The following is a 23,147-nucleotide window of genomic DNA, read 5'->3' on the forward strand; positions in this document are numbered from 1 at the left end:
ATGTATCTTTCATTCTCATCTGTTTGATTTACGTTAGATTTATTATATATCGCCACATATATATAAAAGTCTAGTTAATTTATTGATTTTTCTACTAGTAGTACACAGTGCACTAAAAACATGTAATGATCTTTTTGCTGAAGTGCGACTTTAGCACTCTACAAATTTTGCTCCAGATTGTTTAATCTGTTGCCAATATTGTTAAGACGAAGTGGGTGTACTTCAAAGCTTACTTTATACTTACTTACTCTAATAGCACATTGTTTGTTTTATTATTATTCTTATTAATATTTTTTTTATTCAATAATTACCTTAATTTTAATTAATATATAAGAAGCAGATGTGCCGTATACCCGGAGGGTGAATGCGGATCTGCAAAATGAATAAAATTTTCAAACATAAACGTAGACTCAATGCCAAAGCTCTACACCATCGAAATGGTCGTTATGATTGACTGAGCAATGAATAGTCTACTAAAACTAAACTGACAGTCGTATACCAAACGATTATAACTTTTTAATTAGGTGTATAGCTATAATATACTCGTATAATAGCTGGTACTATATGATTGTAATGTGTCTCTAAAAAGCCGTCTTATTTTAAGATATGATACAAAATCTCAAAATCTTAGAAATGTCAGTTTTGACACCCTTGATCCCAAATTTATGAATTGTCATAACGAGAGCGTCAGGCAGTTCCTATCAAACTTGTGCCGATACAGATTCCTACTTAGGGTGTGCACACTGCGCGGGAACCCTTTAGGATTGTTTCACGATAGGCGATTTCAACAAATCTAAACAAGAACTAGTTAGAGTGGTTACACACGACGACTTTTAGCAGCGATAGAAAACGCGTTTGTGAAATATAGGCGTTTGCATCAACACAAAGCAGTGTTGTGTCGAATACATAGGGCGCACTATAAGTTTCCGGAACTGGCCACTTACATAAACAATATTTAAAAAGTAATTACAACATTTGAAAATGGAACTCTTTAGCTGCAGAATACAGTTTATTTCATCTGACTGTCACTTGTTTTTACATTGTGGCGTCATTTTAGAAATTGGTTGTCTACATCACCATGGATTTAACTCGTGATAATTTTCGCAATATGATTTTCTACGACTTTAAGTGTAATTTAACAGCTCAGCTGAGCTTCGCTCGGCTTCAAACTGCTTTTGGCGATGAAGAACCATGCAAGACGACTATTTATAGCTGGTTTGCAGTATTCAAACGCGGGCGTGTGAATCTGAGTGACGAATTTCGTGATGGTCGCCCGTCCACTGCTGTGAACTACAAAAACATCGATGCTGTGCGACGTATTAACATAACACATAATATAAAACATAACATACCATGCGATTCGGGCATCTTTAGGTATAGGTTTAATTTAAATATAATCAATACTACACAAACATTTGGGTGTGAAAAAGCTGTGCTCTCGATGGATCCTACACAATTTGACTGAGGCTCAATAAACATATCGTGTCACTTGGTGCAATGCCATGCTTACTAGATTCAACGAAGGGGCGTCAAATTCGGTGTGGGACATAGTAACATGTGACGAAACATGGATTTATAGCTATGATCCCAAAACAAAGCAGAAATCGAGCGTAATGGTCTTTCAAGCTGAGCCGAAACCAACCAAAGTGGCGCGCTACAAAGTACCGCGCGTGCAAAGTGCCTCTTATAAAACTGGACACGTGGTTACTGTTGCTTTGTAGAATCGTTGTACCGTGAGTAGTGATTGGTACATGACCATTTGTTTGCCGGAGGTTATTGACAAACTCCGTAAAAATAACCGTAAACGCCGTATCATCTTGCACCACCGCCAGTTCTCACACGCCCAGACAGTCAAATAAATTTTTGAAGGAGAACAACGTCGACCTTATGAGTTATCCCGCGTTCAGTCCCGACCTGGCACCTTGTGACTTTTATTTATTTCCAAAAATTACGAACCAGTTACGCGTACGTTAGTCAACGATTTTCATCACCTGAAGAGACTGTCGTAGAGAATGAAAAATATGTTTCAGAGATTGTCACGGAGGAGACCCATAAATGTTTTCAAAATTGGTTTATTCGTATGAAAAAGTGCATTAACGCTAACGGAGAATATTTTAAGAAACAATAAATAATTTCTGACCATTTATAGTATTTTTTTCTTATTCATTTCGGAAACTTATAGTGCGCCCCATGTATGAATGCGATTCATAGGCGTAGCGTCTTATGGAAGATATGTATGCGGAATAGTATTAGTTGAATTATTGAATGATATCTACGAATTATGCATGATACACATGTATGTACTATGTACGTTGTATAAATAAAACAAAAAACAATTCCTTATTTTTTCTTGCTGTTTGAACATTTTCTCATTTCACAACATTTCTCAATAATTTGTAATGTGTGGTTTCCTCAAAATATATAAAACTTGAGCGATTGGCGCCGCCGTGTATCTGAAGTCAAAAATAACAGTTTAGCAGTTCAGAGTTTTCTTTTAACCTGTTAATGTAACAACAAAGATGCATCAGTGCATTTTAAAAATGACTTAATAAAGCAGGGTGCCGAGTGAAACTGCCTCACACCGGTAGCCATTGTTCAGTGCCCAAACCATATCAAATATGGACAATGTTTATTCGTCGACTATTGTGTGCCACAGTATTGTTTATTTTAACTTACCGTTGCAGTAAACGTCTAAAACTATATTTCGTATTTATATTCAACCATCAGGATACGAAAATATGTTGGCCTGCTTTATAACCTAAAATGCACAGAAAAACACATTGAAAGTCTAACATAAATTTTGTACGATTCAGTCATGTTTTTCATTTTCCATTTTCATTTTCATTTCACATTTCGTTTTTAACGGGAAGACCAAATCAGGTGCCCTTGGCCATCACTGTTATAAATTATTCTATTAAAATTATTATATTTTACTTTGTTAGCCATGGACCTACCAAAAAAAAGGTCAATATTATTAGGTGTAATTCACGTGTACGATTGAAACGATGAGTAAGTCTACATTTACATCTTAGACGTCAAGTGAACATCTCCATCTCCTTCAATACATATCAAAAAACTTTAACTGCTTTTTTTTAACTGCCTCTGTGGCCGAACGGTTACCATGCCGGACCACCACGCAGAGGTCCCAGGTTCGATTCCCGGACCGGGAGAAATATTTGTATGGCCTACATTTATTTCTGTCGTGAGTTTGAGTGTAATTTGTGGTTGTGTATGTGTGTGTCCATGGCACCCGCGACACAGGGTTTACCTAGTGCTGTATGTTGAGTGTGTGCGTTATTATTATTATTATTATTATTATTATTATTAAAGACGTACAATTTCAATGAATACATACTATGAAACCTGGCCACTAACTTAAACCTTAATTTCTCGGAAACTACGAATACTAGTGTACCTACTCAAACAAAAAGTGTTTTATGGACCATTTAATACTATAACTCTATTACTTTTTATGTGTATAATTTTTATATAATAAAAATATAAAAGTTATTGGTTACGATTTCTTTTCCTTAAAGTAAAATGCGTATATCCTATCGCAAAACAAAAATTGTACACAACTATCTTTTGTTACATAATAATATGTAATATAATTTTGTCACATTTTACTATTTTGTAATACCTCTATGTGCTGCTTAATACAAATATGCGATTAGGCATGGTGTACATCCGGTTTCTGGCGCGATGAAGGGGAATATTCTCGCATTCCTCTATCTTGCAATTATCAGGTCATGAAGCGTAATTGTAGTGGGGTTTCGTCGCCTCACACATCGTCTGAGGTCGATCAAGCATGCTTGTTAGGGTTGTAATAAGGTCGGGGTTGCGTGCTACTTACTCCTTGCTCCCCTTCGTTATTCACCAACTCAGCATAGGAGAGTGCATGGTCGTGCATAAAAATAGCATTCTCAACCATGCTTTCCATAAATAGACCGACATACTTATTTAGAATTTCTTGATTTTCATTCTAAGTACCGTACTACTCTCTGTAAAAATTCCAGCCTACAGAGTACCAAGCCGCCGCCGTATGAAACTTTTGCTTCAATATAGTTTTGCTTAAATCATTCTCCTAGTGGTCTGTTCACTGTTAGCCTTCAGTCGTGTTTGACACAGCATGAATTTATATTCGTCTGAAAACATGACCCTATACAATTCTCGACAGTACAATTCGCATTTATGTCTCTGCCTTGCAATACGGTTCCCACTCCAGTTTAGGACCATTAATGTATCTAAATGGTATCGAATCAGCCATTACAAGCCGTGAACTAACACTCCACCTTGGGGTGGTCCATCCAAGGCGTAGAAATTGATATTTCAGTGCAATTCCCGTAAAAAATCGATTTCGGAGTATTATGTTCATCATATAGGTATCTTTCCGTGTTGTCGGTCGTAGGTACCTGCCTGTTCCTGAGGCCCTACTCATGAAAACTATAAGCACGAAATCCGTAGTTATGGCTGTTTCCCCACTAAGGGTCTATTCTTGAAGTTCATCAACGAAAAGACCGCCCCGTTTGAAATGTCAGGTCTGTAGGTCATCCATAGTGGGAAAACGGTTGTAAATACGGATTTCGTGCTTCGAGTGTAGGGCCCCTGACATGTATAGGTAAGAGCCGGCCTCCTGGTATCGTTAAAGAACCCGCTGTAGTGTTGTATTACGCTGGCTCAGCCGTCTTCTAGCTTTGTTAGGAATTTAGTACATTTTTAGGGGGTGTGCCATAATTAGCATTTAAATAATGAAAATAAAGTGTCAGGAACGCTTTTTATAAACATTTTTTGTGATTGAACAGAAACAGAAGCAAAAACAGATGCAGTGAATTCATAGTCCGATTAAAAAAAAGCATTTATTTTGTGCTTAGTCTTTTTGATGGCATTATTTTTTTACAGCAACCGAGAAGTTTTATAAATTTTATTTCTGTACTAATAATTGCTCCGTAAAACACTTTTTATTTGAATAAGTATTAATAAAATAAAAAATAAAAATTCTTAGTTTCCGAGATATTAAGGTTAAGTTACTCCCGGACTTCTTACTCGCACTCATTGCTCTACTACTGTATTTCTTACAACATAACACCTCATTCTTGAATACTCTTCAAACAACCATAATAACTTCTGTTTTTGTTAACTATCATTCTTACGACTTGGTACGTTATTGTCACTATTCCAATCATTATTATTTACAATATAAACCATGCTTTAGCTTTACTTTTTTACCTGAATGAGAGGTGAGTTCTGGCAAAATCTCAGCGCAGAATGCCCACCAAACTAATGCAATATTTTGAAAATATATAGCATGTCTATTTCTCTTGTAGATAGGACTGTTTTTTTCGCCGTCTCTTCACTATTATCTGGCATTTTCCAAATTATCTAATTCAAATCATTTATTTTGGGCTGAGACCAGGTATATTTTTATAGTGCTTGAGATTCCGGAGTCACACTAAGAACTTAGTAAGTTACATCAAGTGTATCCGTCTACATGATAGAGCACACAACGCTATTTTAGCTTTTATTGTTTTTTTTGAACCTAATATAAACATTAGGTTGAATTTGTGACGTTAGCATTGTTGTAGGACTCACATATCGCATGATTAACTTTATCGCTGTACCGATTCAATCGATAAGATTATAAGCTGTATACAGTACACCTACATCAAAGTGACTGACTGAACTGATTTTCTAATTTGTATAATTTTTTCATAATGGTAGCACAAGGTATAAGGATACACCATTTTTTAACTGTTGTGGCGCTTTGGTCATAACATTAAAGGGTGCATTGTGAACTTAATCGATACAAAAGTTGAGAGAAGTAAACCGTTATAGACTGTGCTACTTGTGTCTAGTATGCAACAACAATAAGATGACCTATTTTTCTATGATTATCTAGAATGTGTTAGCTGAACGTGGATATCCAAGTAAACTTTTGACTACGAAGCGGTTTCATTATAATGATTAAAGGAATCTCGTAGAGCATTTCGCATTAACTGGCGCCATTATATATTTTTTCCTAATGAATGGCTTGTGAGACTAGTTGTCCCAATTCTGCCAGTGTCCGTTTCATGCTAGTTTTATAAACACCATGGAGGGAGTGTATACAGAAAATTTATTCACTAATTGATTCCTAGAACAAAAGAGACAGCACAAGTGAGACGACACAAATTGTTAGTAACATGTATGCTTATACAATTATGTACAAATATAGTGTTAATATGCGCCATTATATTTTGTTTCAAAATACTTAAAAAAATATTATATGGCATTGACGTCAAAAATATTGTCCGATTTTCGTAGTTCTACTTAAAACTTGTTCCTTCCAGGTCGGTAGTAAAACGTAAGTAACGCAACTTGCTATTTCAGTGTACGTACGTAGTAAACGTCGCAATTATATTGTGAGTAGTGAGTGCTTTCTACCTCTCTTTAAGAGGAGTAATAAGTGGTTAATACGATATTGTAGATGACCCCGTGATCTATTTTAAGATGCTTCAAGGTTACAAATTGAATACGACATTAAAACGATAGGCACTCGACGTCAGTGAATATTAAGTACTATAAGGTTTTGGTGATTTCGCATGTATGTATGTCTTCGTTGAAAATTGAGACTACAATATACAAATCTCGGAGACTACGCTGTACTTTGTTTGGTGAGACTAAATTGTACTTTGGTAAACAATAAACTAGCACTGTACTACTGTTAGGTAGGTGATACCGCTTTGAATTCTGTATAATGTATCTCATGATGCAATACTCTTAACTAGTGAACCTATGTAACACGAGTATCCAGGGTCTGCATTGAAATACGTCCGGAAATTAATGAAGTTCGGTATACATTCAATCTATTCGTTCCCGAAGTAGATTTTGGAGTAGTTTATACATTTACTGTATCATAAAGCGTTTCAATGTTATACCTTTGTGTATGTCTCAAAATGTCTATTGTATTTTTACAATATTCAATAGGGATTATTTTCTGTATGTATGTCTTCACAATTATGGGCGATAAAAAGGCTTTTACAGATTACGAGATACTAAAAATACCAGAACTTGTAAGACCGAAGATTTGTGGGTAATAAACAAATAAAATAGTTTACAGTACCAATATTCAGGATGTTGAAAATAAATAACAAATAATTTGTAAATTTAACTTTAGTGAAAAGAAAACTGGGTGGTGCTTATTCTATTTTGGCGAGGTTTTCATTTATTAGTGCCAATAAACATAAATTTTAGGCAAAATCGAAATAAATTTGCAATAATAAGTTTAAAACACTTACTAGTGTTCACATTTTTTAACTTGCCTGATTTTTACTATCCTTAAGTTTAGTAATGCGCATTTGCTATTGCGTATTAATAGATTTTAATCACGTAACATTAAATTTACCTAGAATTTAGCTGATGGTCTGATCATAAATAGATTGTAGACTAAACAGAAGTCTACAGCATGCAACACCGTGCAAAACGAACTCGCTAGGGTCTACCGGAGTCCATATTATGTCACGGAGATGAAAATACTTTGGTCATCAATATCAGTCTATAATATCTGTAAGTATAAGGCTCTCCAAAAAAATGAAGAGTTTATTACAGTTTTAGTTAAAGTTCAGATGGCAAAAGTTAACACTCGTTTTCAAATCGCGTATCTATATGTATTTCCATAAGCATTTGTTCATATGTGCGCACGGTACCGTGCGTTCATATGTTGAAATACTTCAAAACGCTCGTGACTGCAGATCTGCAGCGGTGATTATAGGCACTGAGTGTACATGTTCTTGAATTATAGGCACTGATACTGTGCCTGTGTAGATGTCCGCGTGTTATCGTTCACTGCAGGTACCCTAGTCATCTGAACTTTACAACGCGCGACAACGCATGTCGATGCGCGACACGTGTGCGTCCATCTGAACTTACAGGCTATACATACCTACGTGCAACAGGCCGATTAGCAATTGCAGTAAATATATAATCGGTTACCTGTCTGCTTGTAACTGATAGTATTTGGTTTCGTTTGTTGTAGTACCACATGGCAATTGATTGTTTAATAATAAAGCAATAGCAGCCATTTTGTACCTTGTTGCCAAGCCAATTATTTGCTAGTAGAAGCTCGGTTGTTTGTTTAACAAAGGCCTAATTTAATGTGATTTGAAAATTTGATATTTGTGCGATGTCAACTAAATCGCAATTAAAAACTTGTTTAATGGCACTACTGTTTTGTGTCGATTTGGCTAGATCAAATTTACTATTTCAGTATTTGACGTGAATAGGTCTCTTTCTTTATATTGAGATGGGAGTTTGATTCGTAAATATTTGAACTTGACGTAATGTAGAATTGGAACAGTTTCCTGTATAAAATTAATTATTCAAAATATCTACTACTTCTTCGTGGTTTTCCAGAATACAGCTTATAGAACCTATGAAAACATTTATCACGCCTTATGAAGTATAATTAATATCTACAGTAATTGAAATTTATCAAAATTATTGTTTACTGGAATGTAAGAGAGGCACAATAGGTACACCTGTGAAAGTAATATTATTTATTGTGCCCAACGTTATTACGGAATTTAATTATTGAATTGCTGATGAACATGAAAATATCTGGTTTTGAAATAAAAACTTGATTTTTTTTAACAGGTTCAGTATAATTTAATAACTCAGAATTTATCAGCGTTTACTGTGCTTAGTTCTCTGTTTAAAATATTTTTTTTTTGGTTTTATATTTTATTACGACAACATAAATCGTATTTATAATTATTTATAATTTATAATTGTAAAAATTTTACTTCCTATAAAGACAACGAGGACAACATAAGCCTGTGTATTCATTAGGCCTTTTGTGAAATTGAGTTGTGATAGAATAGGACAGACTAGGACAACATTGATAAATGGCCCACGACAATCGTTGACTTCACTGACGAGAATTAGTACAATTATTTTACGTGACGACGAGTTAATAGTTCTTGTGACCTATTTATGTTAAAGTAAACATTCAGCGATTTGGCGTATGTTTTTATTTTGAATAATGTCAAATTTATTGTATTTGAATAGTTGGTATAGTTTTTGTGTCTTTCATGTCGATGATCGATGTTATTGCGTGCTCTTTAGTGTTAAACGCCTGGTAAGGTCGTGCGCTCGGGAGCCGGTCCGCGGCGGCTTCGTTGTGGCTCTCGGCCAGCGACGGCGGCAGGGCGGCGGTGTGACGTGGATTCGCTTTGTCCCTCGTGCGCCGCCCGACGCCATCGCTACCTCCGCCTCCGACTACATCGCGCCGCCGCGCCTACCTCTTCGCGCGCATGCTCCCCACAGTTCATGCGTCCCCTTCTCTTTTTATAGGATATACCGCGTTAAGCAACATTTATTAGATTTATTTGCCTTTACCGGAGAATTACTAGACTGCATATTGCATTATAGCGCGCCCTTGCGATTTGCGAAATAGCTGGTCGTCCATGCAGCCCTACTTTGGCAAGCACTTGAAAGGGAGCTCTCTCTAGCGGCGGTATCGATCTGAGCGTTTCGTTTGGCCGCTCGTGCACGACGTTCTCTCGGGATATTCGCCTAGCGGTCGCCGTCGGCGCCGGCCTTGCTGCACTGTTTACGAACTGTGTATACTCATTTTATCCGCGCGATCATGTTCGCTAAAGCTAATTGATAACGCGGTACACGCACTTCTAAAAGCACCAGTGAGCCACTCGAGGCTCATTACACACTTATTTGATCGATTTTGAACAGCGAAAAGCAAAGGTAAGTTTTAAATTTAAAAATAAATTACACCTGTCGCTATATTTGTCACATTTTTATTTCGTATGTTTATGTTTTACTTATAAAATGCGGTTGTCGGCTGATTTATTCGGACGAAATTTTTCAGAGCGTCCTTCTTATTTTACCTGGTTGCTACTATTTTTTTTGGTATGATCTAATGGGGTTAAGTATATTCAAATATTTCTATTGAGTGCGAGCTAGCCATCTGGTTTATATATTTCTAAACTTAGCTTGTAAAATCGTAAAACACGGAATCATCGGTCCTATGGATCTTTGTTCAGAGGATTAATTTTTTTCCAATAATTTTGGGACAAGTACAATACAAATACATTTATCTGATTATTATGTCAAATTATATGTAGGATTGGACCATGTTCTTTATGTGAAAATAAAATCAAATGTTGTCATTATATCTACATTTTTGGGTAATATCTAGAAAATATTGAGGCACGTGCCGTGTTTCTTGGAGTCAGTGCGCATGTCTTAAATTCTGATTTTTTTTTGTCGTACAGCCAGCCCCGTATCGTTCCTGTGAAACTTGTAACTGTTGATTCCCTTCGACATTTATACAGGAAATGCTTCTATCCGCACCATTAACACTTTTTTCTGCATGCCGAGTACTCGACGTGTCTTATCTCACTTATCGTGTTTTCTTTAGTTAGTTGTTTATTTGCGACGTACCCATTACAACAACATTGTTTGAAATCTAATACGCAGTCATAAGTCAAATTGAAGTTTCGTTTACACAATTACAATCCTAATAAGGTAACCGAATTAAACAGTCAAAGTACCTAGTTGAAAAAGTCTTAAGAATTTGATACTAGAGTCGCGCAACATTTCTGTTAACTAATTGAGAATCAAGTCATGTGAGGATATCACAATGATTCTGCAAACACAGATATGTACAGTCAGGAGATTCCTTCGTGACATCTCAATAAACACCTACGTGTAGATGAGATGTACTTACACTGGTTAACCCAAATCTGCTATGTTTACTACCCGGAAGAGTGATTTTAATTACATTTTCTCGTCCAAGGTTTATATTTTCAAGCGGAAGAATTCCTTAATGCATAAATAAGACGTATTCTCATGTCCCTTAATCAATGACTAAAATAATTACAAAAAGACTTTACGGACTTACATAGCTTTCATATCTTAATTTTCACAATAAGTATGCCTTGATAATCGACTCTTGAGTAATCTATTGTTGAAATTGACTTCTAAGCAATAAGTAACCGTTAGTTGTGGAGAGTCTATTATTTTCTAATGCGGTTGTATGTACCATTTTAAATGGTTTTATGTCATCTTCTAAGTTAGATGGGATATCCGCCGACGTACCATAATATTAAATTAATAATATCACATGTAAGACTTCTGGTAGAAGTAGGTACCTCTCGGGTTCTATTTTCCATAATGGAGACAAGTGTAATTTTAAGGTCAGGAATACTGCATTCAAAGACTTTTAATATCTCGCTTGTCTGAACCGGGTCCCGAACCGGCGAATTGAGAAAAAAACAGTATGTATTTTTATGATATCGATTCAAAGGCTCATTAATAATCAATTCCTTCTAAATAATATCTTAAATTAAATTTTAAAGTAAAAGAAACTAGAAGTACTGCATTAAATTCAATACAAATAAATACTGTTTTAAAATATGATAATAAACAAATATCGAATATGTAATATTTTTCAATTAATATGCATAGAATAATGTGAATTTATGTAAATAAAATCCTTATATTTTCTGCCTTGAGTAATTTTGGTATCAGAACAAAGGATAAATATATTGTTAACAGTTACACGTCAATTGACAAGCTTCCGAGAGGTTTTACTGCACTGACAGCTAATTATAACATCAAATTCTGTGTACTATATCGCAGGAATGACCTTTAATGAATGAAATCACTAATAATTTTGTATGTATTTTATGAACAAAATGGTATAAAGACTATTAGACGATATTTTGGTGACTTCACTAAGTTTGGACGAAACCAATTCTTGTAACAAAATATATTTATTTTCTTTTAATCAAAATATCAGATACGCCTTTATGTTGGGATTAAAGGACACTGTTAGTATAGGTACAGTATAAAATGTACAAAACAAAGCGCTTGTTTATATCCTGATAGAAATTGCTATTGTACTACGAGTTTTAAAAATCCTTTTGACAAATAAGTGACAATCACAAAGGAAGTTATTAGGGTAATTTTAGTGTTACATTCAAATTAATTGAAATAATGGTAAGAGCATGGGATTGAATTATGTAACACGTTTCTAATACTTATAAGTTTTGTCTTTTGTATGTCACAGCCATATCACTCCAAAAATGCCTATTGGGTCTTTGTGGCAGCAGGCACAATATAAAGGGTGGTAAAAAATAATGGGACACGAAGCACACTACCTGAAATGCTTAAGATAACTAATTATACTCAAAGGAAACATTATTTTATGTTTCTTAATATGATTAACTGCACTCACGGATATCGAGTTCTTAGGTTTTCGCGATTGTTACACATAGGAAATGAAACTATTTTTCCGGATTTAAATCGCGTATATTTGTTTTTTCAAACAAACCGACGTTTCGGGCCCTTTACAGGTCCCATAGTCACGTTTGATGTGTTTATTATTTAATTTCATCATAAGTTTATTGTTATAATCGATAGGATCACCGATAAAGATAAACTCTTTCCAATAAACATAGTGTCTTACCAATAAAGACGTCCATGAAATCGAAAATCACTATCGACTGTAACTCGAAGGTCACGTGGTTATAAACCACTAGTAGGCAAATCACATTTATAAATTGTATTTTTCTTATTAAAAAGTATCTGATAGGTCACTCGAAGTAGGGGCCCCATTTCTTTGGATACACAAATTTAGTATTTCTTTAAATTCACTTCGTGTAGCTTTCTCCAAATTTATTATTTTTATTTTTTTTTATTTTATAATTAGTTGAGTAAAATTGTGAGTGTTTATTTTTTGCATTTTTAGTTTGTTCGATTCCCGGTTCATGTAATATTTAAAAATATTCTGTGAATGCAGTTATTCACACTAAGAAAGAAAAAGAATGTTATTTTTTAGTAAAATTAGCTGTCAAAATCAGCATTTAAGGTATTGTATTTATATTGTTGTATTGATAATAAGGTTGTAAAATATATGTAAAAAATAAAAATCAGGTGCCTGTCGTAGCAATACTATATAATATGTATGTATATGTAGAATTTCGCGTATCCCTGATAATTTCTCAAAAATTATTCATAAATTTGGTTAAATATTTTTATAACATACAAATTTTTAAAATATTGTAGTAATATTATGTTATTGTAATATTTAACTTTCGTTTTCCTGCATCTCGCAGACATTATTAAATATAAGACGAAAAGAAAATCACCTATGGAACTGATTATGAAAAAATAATTACTGCTAGTACTATTGAAAAATTGTCCAACGGAACAACTTAGATTTGTTCAAGTCATCTTTATTACCATTGTGTTTATTGTGTTTTATTGTGTAAATATGGGACTACATTCCTGAAATTAAAAATATTATTATTATTATTTCCTGTATTTTCGGCTGTCAATTGTCATTTTCTGCCTTCAAAAGAATTTGTTTGACTTTTGGTGCTACTTATTGTTATACTTCTTACTATTGGGTGAATGTTCGGTGTGCTTTGTTTACATAAAAGGAGTAAGCAATGAAGGTTTGTGTTTATAAATCATGAAGGCGTATTAATACAAATTGTCCGAAAATTAAATTGTTTATCTGTGACATGGAACGTTTTTGTTACGTGCGGTACTTAATTTATATTTTTTATAATAGTTATTTTTACTTTGAAAAACGTTAACTTAACGATTAAACTGAAAGTAATTAAGGTATTAAAAAACCTCTTATAGAGGGTTGTAAATCGGGTTTCGTTGATTCCAGATACGTTAATAACTCAATTTCGTTAAAAATATCGTTTACGTTGTTTTTGATAAGGACGGCAGAATTTAGTATGGATATTTAATTTTTTTTCGAAGCTTTCCACGTGTTGTATCGTCATTGTGTAAACTTATTAACAATCGCGCAAAGTGTTATGCAGTTGTGAAACTATACAATTTGAAAATATTTTATGTGCTTGCTATGGCTGATTGAATTTCAACATTTTTGCGAATTTTTCCATAAAATATTCTAAATTTGTCCAATTAAATGGCACGACTCTCGAAATTGTCATAGCGACATTTTTAGGAATATTCGTTTCTAGCTGTTAATCATGTAAGAAATGATTAAAGTCGTATGAAGCGTATGTGAAATAAAAACCGCTACACGATAATTTAATATTATAGTTTAGATTGCAATTTTGTTCTGCAAAGAAACATGCCTGACGTTCTACAACTAAATAGTTTCCCTTTATCCCTCCTGTATCGTTTTATGTTACCTTGTCAAATTGTTTTGAGGCATAGGTTTTCTCAAGGTGACATCCTGTCCCGCACAGTCCTGTGATTACTCGTCTGTTTCTGTCAATATCAATGCAAAATCTGTTCATTTACCTTTTCTGATTCTTTATTCATAATGCACACTCTAACCTTCTTTAAATGGCCGTAAGGTCAGAGCGTTGTCCTTACCTGAAAGCATATACCTGCCTTGTCCATTTGTAACACAATGGTGCAAACCGATGAAAAGCTGGAAAAATTATAAAATAATATGATTAAATTGGACATTTGTATCATATGTTTATACGTTGCTAAGTACAGATTAGTTTTTGTTTGCCCTTTCTTGGTATTAACCGTTATATGTTTATTTGCTGGCTTTTTTTTCCAATATCTATACTGGATTCCATGATTCCTTTCCTTTCCTTTGTTTCTCATCCTTTGTGTTTTGAAAGGAATTTGTTTGATCATATAGTTAAGTAGCTTATTTGACTAATATTGCAAATTAAGATTACCTCCCTGAAAAACTAGACAAAAATGACAGTACATACATTAGATTATGTTCCAAATCTTTTTCTATACATGACGGAATTAGAAATGGAGCTTTTACGCTTGAACCTAAACGACTGCTTACATTCAATGTTCGTCTCACTTTAGTATTTTCGGAAAATAGTTTGACGTGTTTCCAATTATTGTTCGGTGTGCTGTGTATTGTGTACGATATACAGTTAGAGTTTTCGTGGTATTAGCGTTAGTTAGGCTTTATGTCTAAAAAAACCTTTTCTTCCAAGTAAATTGAGTTAACTTTTTTTATGAACTTATTTAACAACCGTTCCGCATATTGTCTGTGTGTTTAAAATACAACTCCTGAACGACATATCAACGCATAGCCGAAACTGCTAAAGCTAGAATATAATTTAGCGGTAAGTTCCTATTGTGATCCAAATGATTTTTTTTGAAAAACAGCTCTTGAAGGAAAATGCAGCATTACGATTTTCCATTAAAACTGGATTTATATAGTCTAATAATCTAATACGTGGCTTGTATTATCTTTTTAACCAATAAATGAAACACTTTATGTTTTTCAAAATTATAATCTGAGACTTAGTAAAAATATTATAGTACTTTGGAATTTTATTTCTATATTTCATTGTATTTTTTAGTTCTATATCTACTGATTTTAAATTTTATATTGGCAAATCCCATTCCAACGGTTTATTAACAGTTGTCTTTGAATGAATACTTTACGAGGTAAATTGCAATATACTAAAACTATCTCTAAAGGGAGTTAAACCTCTGAGTGCAAAATCGTAAGGCATGAACCTGTTAATCTTGGTATGAATATTCTTCAAAGCAAATAAATAATAAAATAGGTATTCGTTCGGTTTTACAAAGCTATGCCATAAAACAGGATGAAACTTCGTATAAAATTGTTTCTTGGATCTTTTGACTTAAAACTTGGAGTGACTATTTTTTAAAGTAAACAGGCTTTTTCTGTTTTTGAAAATTGTATTCTTTCAGGCGCTTAACATGAAACTTGATATAAATACTTTCGAAGCAAGGATAAAAATATTTAAGAGATGATTTTGTATAGGAAAATCACAGAAGTGAACCTGGGTGTTAGAAAACTAAGAGACGTTGAAACACGATGTTATTTGAGAAACTCATATTCCCTAAATAATTATTATATAATATCTTGTATCTTGGTGTGTGGAAACGTTGTCTGTAAAGAAAATTACTAAGCATGATCTTGCTCAAATTTGGGGTCGGTGACAGTGGAAAAGAATGATAAATTTACATAAAAATATTGTATTTTCTGGGTGTTAACCTTGAATTTAGTGTACTATTTTTCGAAGCTGGTAATGAAACGTCTTTTTAATATTTTTTGTATTATAGTTTACATGGGGTAATTATATTCCTTGGGTCAGTAGAGCTAAAATAATTGATTATCACAATGTAATGCGAGCATAGTAAAAGAGATTCAAGTCAAGGTCAAAGTCTAAGTCAAATAATCTTTATTTCATAGGTAAGCAAATTAGACTTGAAATCGTCAAGTTGATTAAAAACTACTTCTTATTCGTAAGGCAGATTCCCCTGAGAAGAATAAGCAAGAAACTCTAGGGCTTGCTCTTTGTAATAAGCAATAATAATAATATTTTTTTATTTTCTCACCACAATACAACGAACGTATTAAATATACAAACTAAACTATGATAAATATACTGTAGTTTCTATATTTATTTCAAATATAGATCGAGACAACTTGCGGGTGCTGTACGGGTCACTACCCCGGAATTTTTCACCAAGTACTCAGAAGCTGTAAATATTTGAAAAATCTGAACGAACCGCCATAAGCTGATCCATCCTTTCTGTTCGCTAATGAAATTTTCATCTCGCTGTGAGAGCATATGCAAAAAGTTGCGTCATTGCAAAAGATCTTTGTCGTGTTCTTTTTTTTAAGCCACGCTTTTTGTATAATAAATATAATAAATAAATAATAATGTATAAAATATTTTCAGTGTACGGATATTGTTTCGGTAAATACACGTATCATAAATTTAATTGGTTTGTACATCGAAACTATGTTAGCAAATATTTTATGTTAACGTTAAAATTTTCAATCACATCGAGGTTTCGCTGGGTTGTTTTCCTTTGTTTTCGAACGTTGTTTACTTAAATCGAGCAGTACCAAAAGCTTATTACGCTTTTTGCGGAAGAAGGAAGATTTACTTAATTATTATTTATGACGTCTAATTGAGGTACATATAATATTTTTTTTATTCGTTCACACTCTATTGACGACTCCGGAGCCAAACGACTGCATTGTGGGTGCTGGATGAGTACGTCCCGTGTTCGATACCCGGTTTAAGCAACTTGGAAAATTAACTTATCAGTGCTCCAGAAGGTCGATGTCGACGGTACGAGGTCATTAGGATTTAGACTTAGCATGGTCTTCTCTCAAGGTTCAACTCTAGGTCCATTTTATTTTTAGTTTATATTAATGACTTAATACTTCCTAAGTTCGATTGGAACCGGTTACCGAAAATTGCGCGGAACCGGTTACCGAAAAGTGCGCGAAACCGGATTCATTCCGTAGTTAGTTTGGAATGTTTTCTTCAAATTGTCCACTGCTGAGGTAACCTCGTTCCAACAAAAAAATAATATATAATCGGTTAAATCATAAAAATCGGTTCTCAGATCGAGTTATAGGCCTCCCACAATGTGTGCCATTTCGCTGTCCTCAGCTTGTCGCATCCATTTCCCGCCAGCAACCTTTCGCAGGTCGTCATTCCACCTGGCCGGAGGGCGTCCTACACTACGTTTGGCGAGTCGCGGTCTCGACTCTAGAACTCGTTTTCCCCATCGTATATCGGTTCTTCGACAGATATGGCTAGCCCAATGCCAGCTTGCTTATTGCACGAGCTATATCGGTGACCTTGATTCTCTGTCGGATAATTTCATTACGAATTTTATCCTTCAGAGAAACTCCGAGCATAGTCCGTCTCATAGCTCGTTGAGCGACTTTAAATTGGTGGACTAGCCATATCGTGAGTGTCCACGTCTCGGCTCCGTAAATCATAACAGGCAGGGCGCACTGGTTGAAAACCTTTGTTTTCAGATTTTGTGGTATAGGTGACGAGAACTCGATGTAGCTTCCCAAACGCTGGCCATCCAAGCTGAATCTTCCTCCTGGCTTCCTTCTCAAAATTGTTTCTACCTAACTGCAGAATCTGCCCGAAATAAGCGTATTCGGAAACAACTTCAAGAAGGTGGCCCTTTATGACTACGGGTCTCGGATCAACCACCATTGTGACCATTGATCATGACTTTGGTCTTGTTCAAGTTCATGTTGAGACCAATACGTCGCGAAGCGGACACTCGGCCGTCCAGCATTTGTTGTAGCTCCTCCAGCGACTCCGCCGTTAGGACTATGTCATCTGCAAATCGTAAGTGCGAGATATACTCCCCGTTTATGTTAATGCCCATACTTTTCCAGTCCAGCGTCTTAAAAATATCCTCCAATGCGGCTGTGAACGGTTCCGGGGATATGACATCTCCCTGTCTAGTGAGAGGAGTGCCTCTGCGTAATTGGATGGGTTTAGACTGTTGGTCTTGTACTTGGACACTCTTGACGGTGTTATACAAACATCTCAGCGCTTCGATGTAACGATAGTCCACTTGGCATCGCTGCAAGAATTTCAACACAGCCCAGGTTTCGACGGAATCAAAAGCCTTCTCATAGTCCACAAAGGTTAGTCACAGGGGCCGTTTACTCTTTTGACTTCTGTATAATCCGCCTCACTGTGTGTATGTGGTCTATGGTGCTGTATCCCCGTCGAAAACCGGCCTGCTCTGGCGGCTGAAACTCGTCGAGTCTTCCCGCGAGACGATTCGTAATAACTCTAGAAAACAGCTTATATACGTGACTCGGGATTGAGATGGGTCTGTAGTTTATAAGTAAAGATTTGTTTCCTTTTTTGAAAAAGAGAACTACAATACTCCCGTTCCAACTATACACAAAGGTACAAAATCTTCACATAATAATACATGGACCACCCTTACGGTTTGTAGACAGGCGAGGGAAGCACTCCCAATGCTCAATGCCAGTCTATCTCAAATACTAATTAAACTTAAAAGGCAAGAGCTTCGCACTCTAACTGCCGCCCTAACGGGTCATGGTCCATACAATAAACACCTTTTCAATTTAGGTATCACAGACAGCCCTCTATGCAGAGCGTGCATGGAGGGGGAGGAAACGGCTGCGCACATCCTACTTCAGTGCTCCGGCGTGGCCAACTACAGGGCAAAATACCTTGGAGTGCCAAGGTCGCTCCCCGAAGTCTTCAGCAAACCAAGGAGGCTGCTGAGATTCCTGGAGGAGCTTGGGTGGCACGAGTAGGACCCTGCACCCACCACACGCAAAATAGGCGCTTTGTCGTCGAGTTGCGGATACCAGCCCGTTGCACCAAGTACCAAGTACTCCCGTTCCACGTTTTAGGAGTTCTCCCACATTGAATGACGGAGTTAAACAGGTTCTGTAGTTCCTTGATGGCTGGAACTCCTCCGGATTTCAGAAGTTCTGAAGTAACTCCGTCTTCATCGGGGGCTTTTCCATTTTTCAGCTGTTTTAGAACCAATGCGGTCTCGTCTTGGCTGATATCTGGTAGGTCATCGGTATTATGGCGCATCAGGGCGGCTCGTGTAGGGTACGAGGAACATGTGCAGCGTATAATCGGCCATAGAAGTTTTCTATCTCGGCGAGCATCTCCGTCTTCGATGTTATGGTTCGACCATCGTGTGTTGTAAGCTTCATCAAGTGGCTTCTTCCAAGCTGCTGAGTGAACACTTTGGGCCCTCGTTCCATTGCCATCTCAATGAGGCGTGTACTGTAGCTCTGAAGGTCGCGCCGTACCATCTTCGCAATCTTTTGTTGAGGTCTGACGAAGTGGCCCGAGTGTCTTCTCGTTGTTTAGTCATTAGCCGAAGAGTCTAATCCGAGAGTTTGGACTTCGTACCTCTACGCTGCAATTGCTGCCCTCTGTCGTCAACGTTTCAACCACTTTTTGCAGGGCCTCGTCGACGTCATCAGTGGGTTCCAATTCAACGAATCTTTGCCCGAGAAGTTTCTGAATCTTATCGGCGCCCGCCATGATCTGGAGGGGATTAGGCCTGAGCGTGGATCATCAATCACCGTCTTTCCAGTTTGAGATCGATATTCAGAGAGCATCTTACGAGTCGGTGATCAGAAGTATAAGGTACGCTACCCTGCTCGATACACTAGAGATCTCCTCAACGTTCCTAGAGAGGGCAATGTTGATGAGGAATCCTACGGCACCCTGGAATAGTTGATCGATCACCTTCGCGGAAATACAGAAGATGGCCCGAGTCCAGGGTTATGGTATCCTCTCTCTCTCTCTCTTCGGACTTCGCATAACCCTAGAACATGCCACCTTATATTCTCTAGCTCCACTTCCAAGTGCGCCAGGTGCTCATCAAGCCTCAGAGTTCGTCCATTAAACGATGCCAGGGTCAGTTGTTTTAGGTAGCCTGAGGTAACCTGGTGATTCTTAGCACTCCTTGCTCCGCCGTTACCATGGCCGCTACCGTGGCCGGGGATAATAGCGAGGCGGCCGGGAACTAGGGGCCTTTCCTGTGTTGTGTTGTTCATTTGTGGAGTTTATGCCCATAATCTTCACGCTGGGCATACGGGTTGGAGATCGCAGGACACAGTGTTTTACAACCCCGACGCTGCTGTCCGTCAGTGGCCAGTAAACTTTTACTGTGTCATTATGGGAAGGGCTACACCGCCATCGACCGGTCGCCAGAGCCTTTAGTTACTGCAGGATGCACCACGTGTAGGTGAGGTTGACATTAGGAGCTTAGGTGGTGATTGCTCACTTACATCCCCACATAAATCGTGTTATCGCGTAACATACAAAAGAAATATATACAGTCGATTTTTTTTTTACTAAACGTAGATACAGTTGCATATTCAGCTATAAGCCCAGATGCTAAATTGCAATGGGGTCCCCAAATAAACAAGTCGCTGTGTACGCGATCAAAAAATTCGAAAACTTTCAGACACGTAGAAGCTACATTGGTTTACTTTAGCTACTTCAGTTTAATGACGTACAGCATACGGCTTGCTTTTTGGTGTAATAAGAAAGTCTTTGTACTGCGAAGATACATTGCTGTTATGGCTATTTAGAAACTGGGCCGCAGAGAGAGATAAGTTTAAAGAAATTAACACTAGCGGCGCAGCACACATAAAAGTAAAAAATAATCTTTATTTCATAGGTAAGCAAATTACACTTGAAATCGTCATACTGATTAAACTCTACTGCTCATTTGTAAACCAGATTCCCCTGAGAAGAATGAGCAAGAAACTACGAGTTGCTCGTTGTAAATATACATTTATCATTGCAATATTTAATTTAAACATCTTATATCGAGGATACCTGAAAGAGCTAAACGGGTCACCACGGATTTTTGTCATCCAACTACTCAGAAGTTGTATAATAAGCTTGTATAAAGTATTTGTTTCACTACAGTTTTAAACCTCGTAAATGGCAAATTTTGAATATCAATCAGAATCTGAACAATAGAAGCGTATACATTGCCCCTTAAATAAATTTATGACTTTATGTAGACGACAGTCAACAACAGCTAGTTTATTTTTATTAAAAAAAAAAGCTGTATCTGTGTACTAGATGTTGAAAATCAGCAAGCAGTGACTCGTTTAGCTCTTTCAGTTTGTATCTATGTATGATGTTTAAAATAGGTGTTGTATAAAGTGAACAAAATGTCTATTTACTTTCACACAACCTCACCATAAATAATCAAGCGGCGTTAAATTTCATGATCTAGGAGTCTATTTCTTGTTCATGAATATTGAGAAACAGAACCAGACCAGAAGAAAGTTAAGTAAGTTAATTAAGTAGTAAGTAAGTAAGTTTTTCAATAAATCGACTGTTTCTCTTGCATATAGCACTGTCCCGTTACCAGGAAAAATTCTGTATCCTACATCGGTAAAGATCGCCATTCTTAGTTTTGCAATTGAGAATTAGTTATTGATGAAAAAATAATGAGTTTGCACCTTGTTTTTTTTAAAAAAATTGCTCATTTATCTGCTGTGCACTAACTAAAACGCGGCTAAGTGACAAATGGTCAAATATCTGTCTTAAATAGCAAAAAATAGAGCACAAAATTCTCTTTTAAAAACAGTTAAAATTAGTCAACGCGTTCGGCTTATCGGAACTTACCCTAACAATGCATAGCTGAAATATCATTAAACAAATTTAATGTTCTAAAACTGGGTTATGGTTTTTAAGATGTCTCAAAAAAAATATTTTGTCACTTAGTCGCGTTTTAGTTAGCGGACGGCAGTTATGCCCTCCATACAGAATGCGCACCATACGTCACTCTTTCAGAATGCAATGACCTTTTGTGATCCTCGCGAGTATTATATTATATTATTTATTATAAATTTGTTTGTTTACGAAGTTGTTGAGCAAGAAATTTGTTTTGTAGCGGAATTAAAAAAAATTACATAACTTTTTTTTATATAATATCAAGTGACGGGACGAACGAGTCGTGTATGCCCGATGAGTGGCATCAGGTTTAAATCGCAAAAATCTGAAGTTGACAAGTCTCATGTACCTGTAACTGCACCAGCACCTTAACTTGTAACTTGTAGTAAAGCCCAGTCAGTGGCATTTCATTTCGACGATGAAAATGGTTACTAAACTTTAATTTTTAGGCTTGAGTTTTGTAATGTGTACACAAAAGTCTTTTCGTAAAAATTCACTAAGTTGAAGTTTGAAAAAGCCTACTTGTTAAGAACGTCGTGAATTTGACAAGTTCGGGGTTGTTTTACACTTTCCGCCACCGATGCAATTTTTTATGCGTTTGGCACTTTTTGACGACAGGATTTTCACTGCGTCGAATATTGTCTTAGGTCAATTAAGCTGGCTTTAAGTTATCTACTAAAAACGACGCACAACACGTTTGACGAATTACACCACCGTTTTTACAATAAAGTTTTTTACCCTTTTAGAACATTGTTCCACTGTGTAACGATTTATCTTGAAAAATGGTAAATATTTATTGACAATGTATCAAAAATTCGCTCTAAAAGATGAACCAGATAAACAACCTAGACAAATGTCTTTGTCCCTATTGAAAATCCTTTTAGGTATATCGAACAATGTATTATTATTTTCTATGGCTGTCTATAAATAACCTAATCTGCTTAGGAGCTTACTTATTTCCAATGTAACTTTTACTTCGTGTAATTGTAATTTTTCAATTTCCAACACGAACAACAACGAAGCAAGTTGTCCCAATAAATCCTGTCAGGAAAAATTGCTTTCTAACTGAATGAACACTAAACCGTATAATAATAGGGGTTAAAGTATGAAATTGCCGATTTGTACCGAAAATCTAAATTGTTTATTTTTTAAATTTTTAACAAATTTATTTAA

At 36.0% G+C, this 23,147-nt stretch overlaps 1 protein-coding gene across 5 annotated transcripts in view; it reads left to right on the forward strand.

Moving 5' to 3' along the window:
* LOC113240428 (neuronal calcium sensor 2) overlaps window positions 1-23,147 on the forward strand; it is a 67,064-nt gene that overhangs the window by 29,040 nt on the left and 14,877 nt on the right. The window contains exon 1 of one of the 5 annotated variants that reach the window (XM_026477731.1): window positions 9,351-9,735. The exons of 2 other annotated variants lie outside the window; for them this stretch is intronic. The gene's annotated coding sequence lies outside the window, so the exon portion shown is untranslated. Of the gene's footprint in view, window positions 1-9,350; window positions 9,736-10,370; window positions 10,411-23,147 lie in introns of those variants that run through there. 2 more of the 5 variants (XM_026477723.1, XM_026477738.1) reach the window with 2 other exon arrangements.

Source organism: Hyposmocoma kahamanoa, unplaced genomic scaffold (genome assembly GCF_003589595.1).
Source record: "Hyposmocoma kahamanoa isolate Upper Pololo Valley unplaced genomic scaffold, ASM358959v1 100021, whole genome shotgun sequence".
NCBI classification, from domain to species: Eukaryota; Metazoa; Arthropoda; class Insecta; order Lepidoptera; family Cosmopterigidae; genus Hyposmocoma; species Hyposmocoma kahamanoa.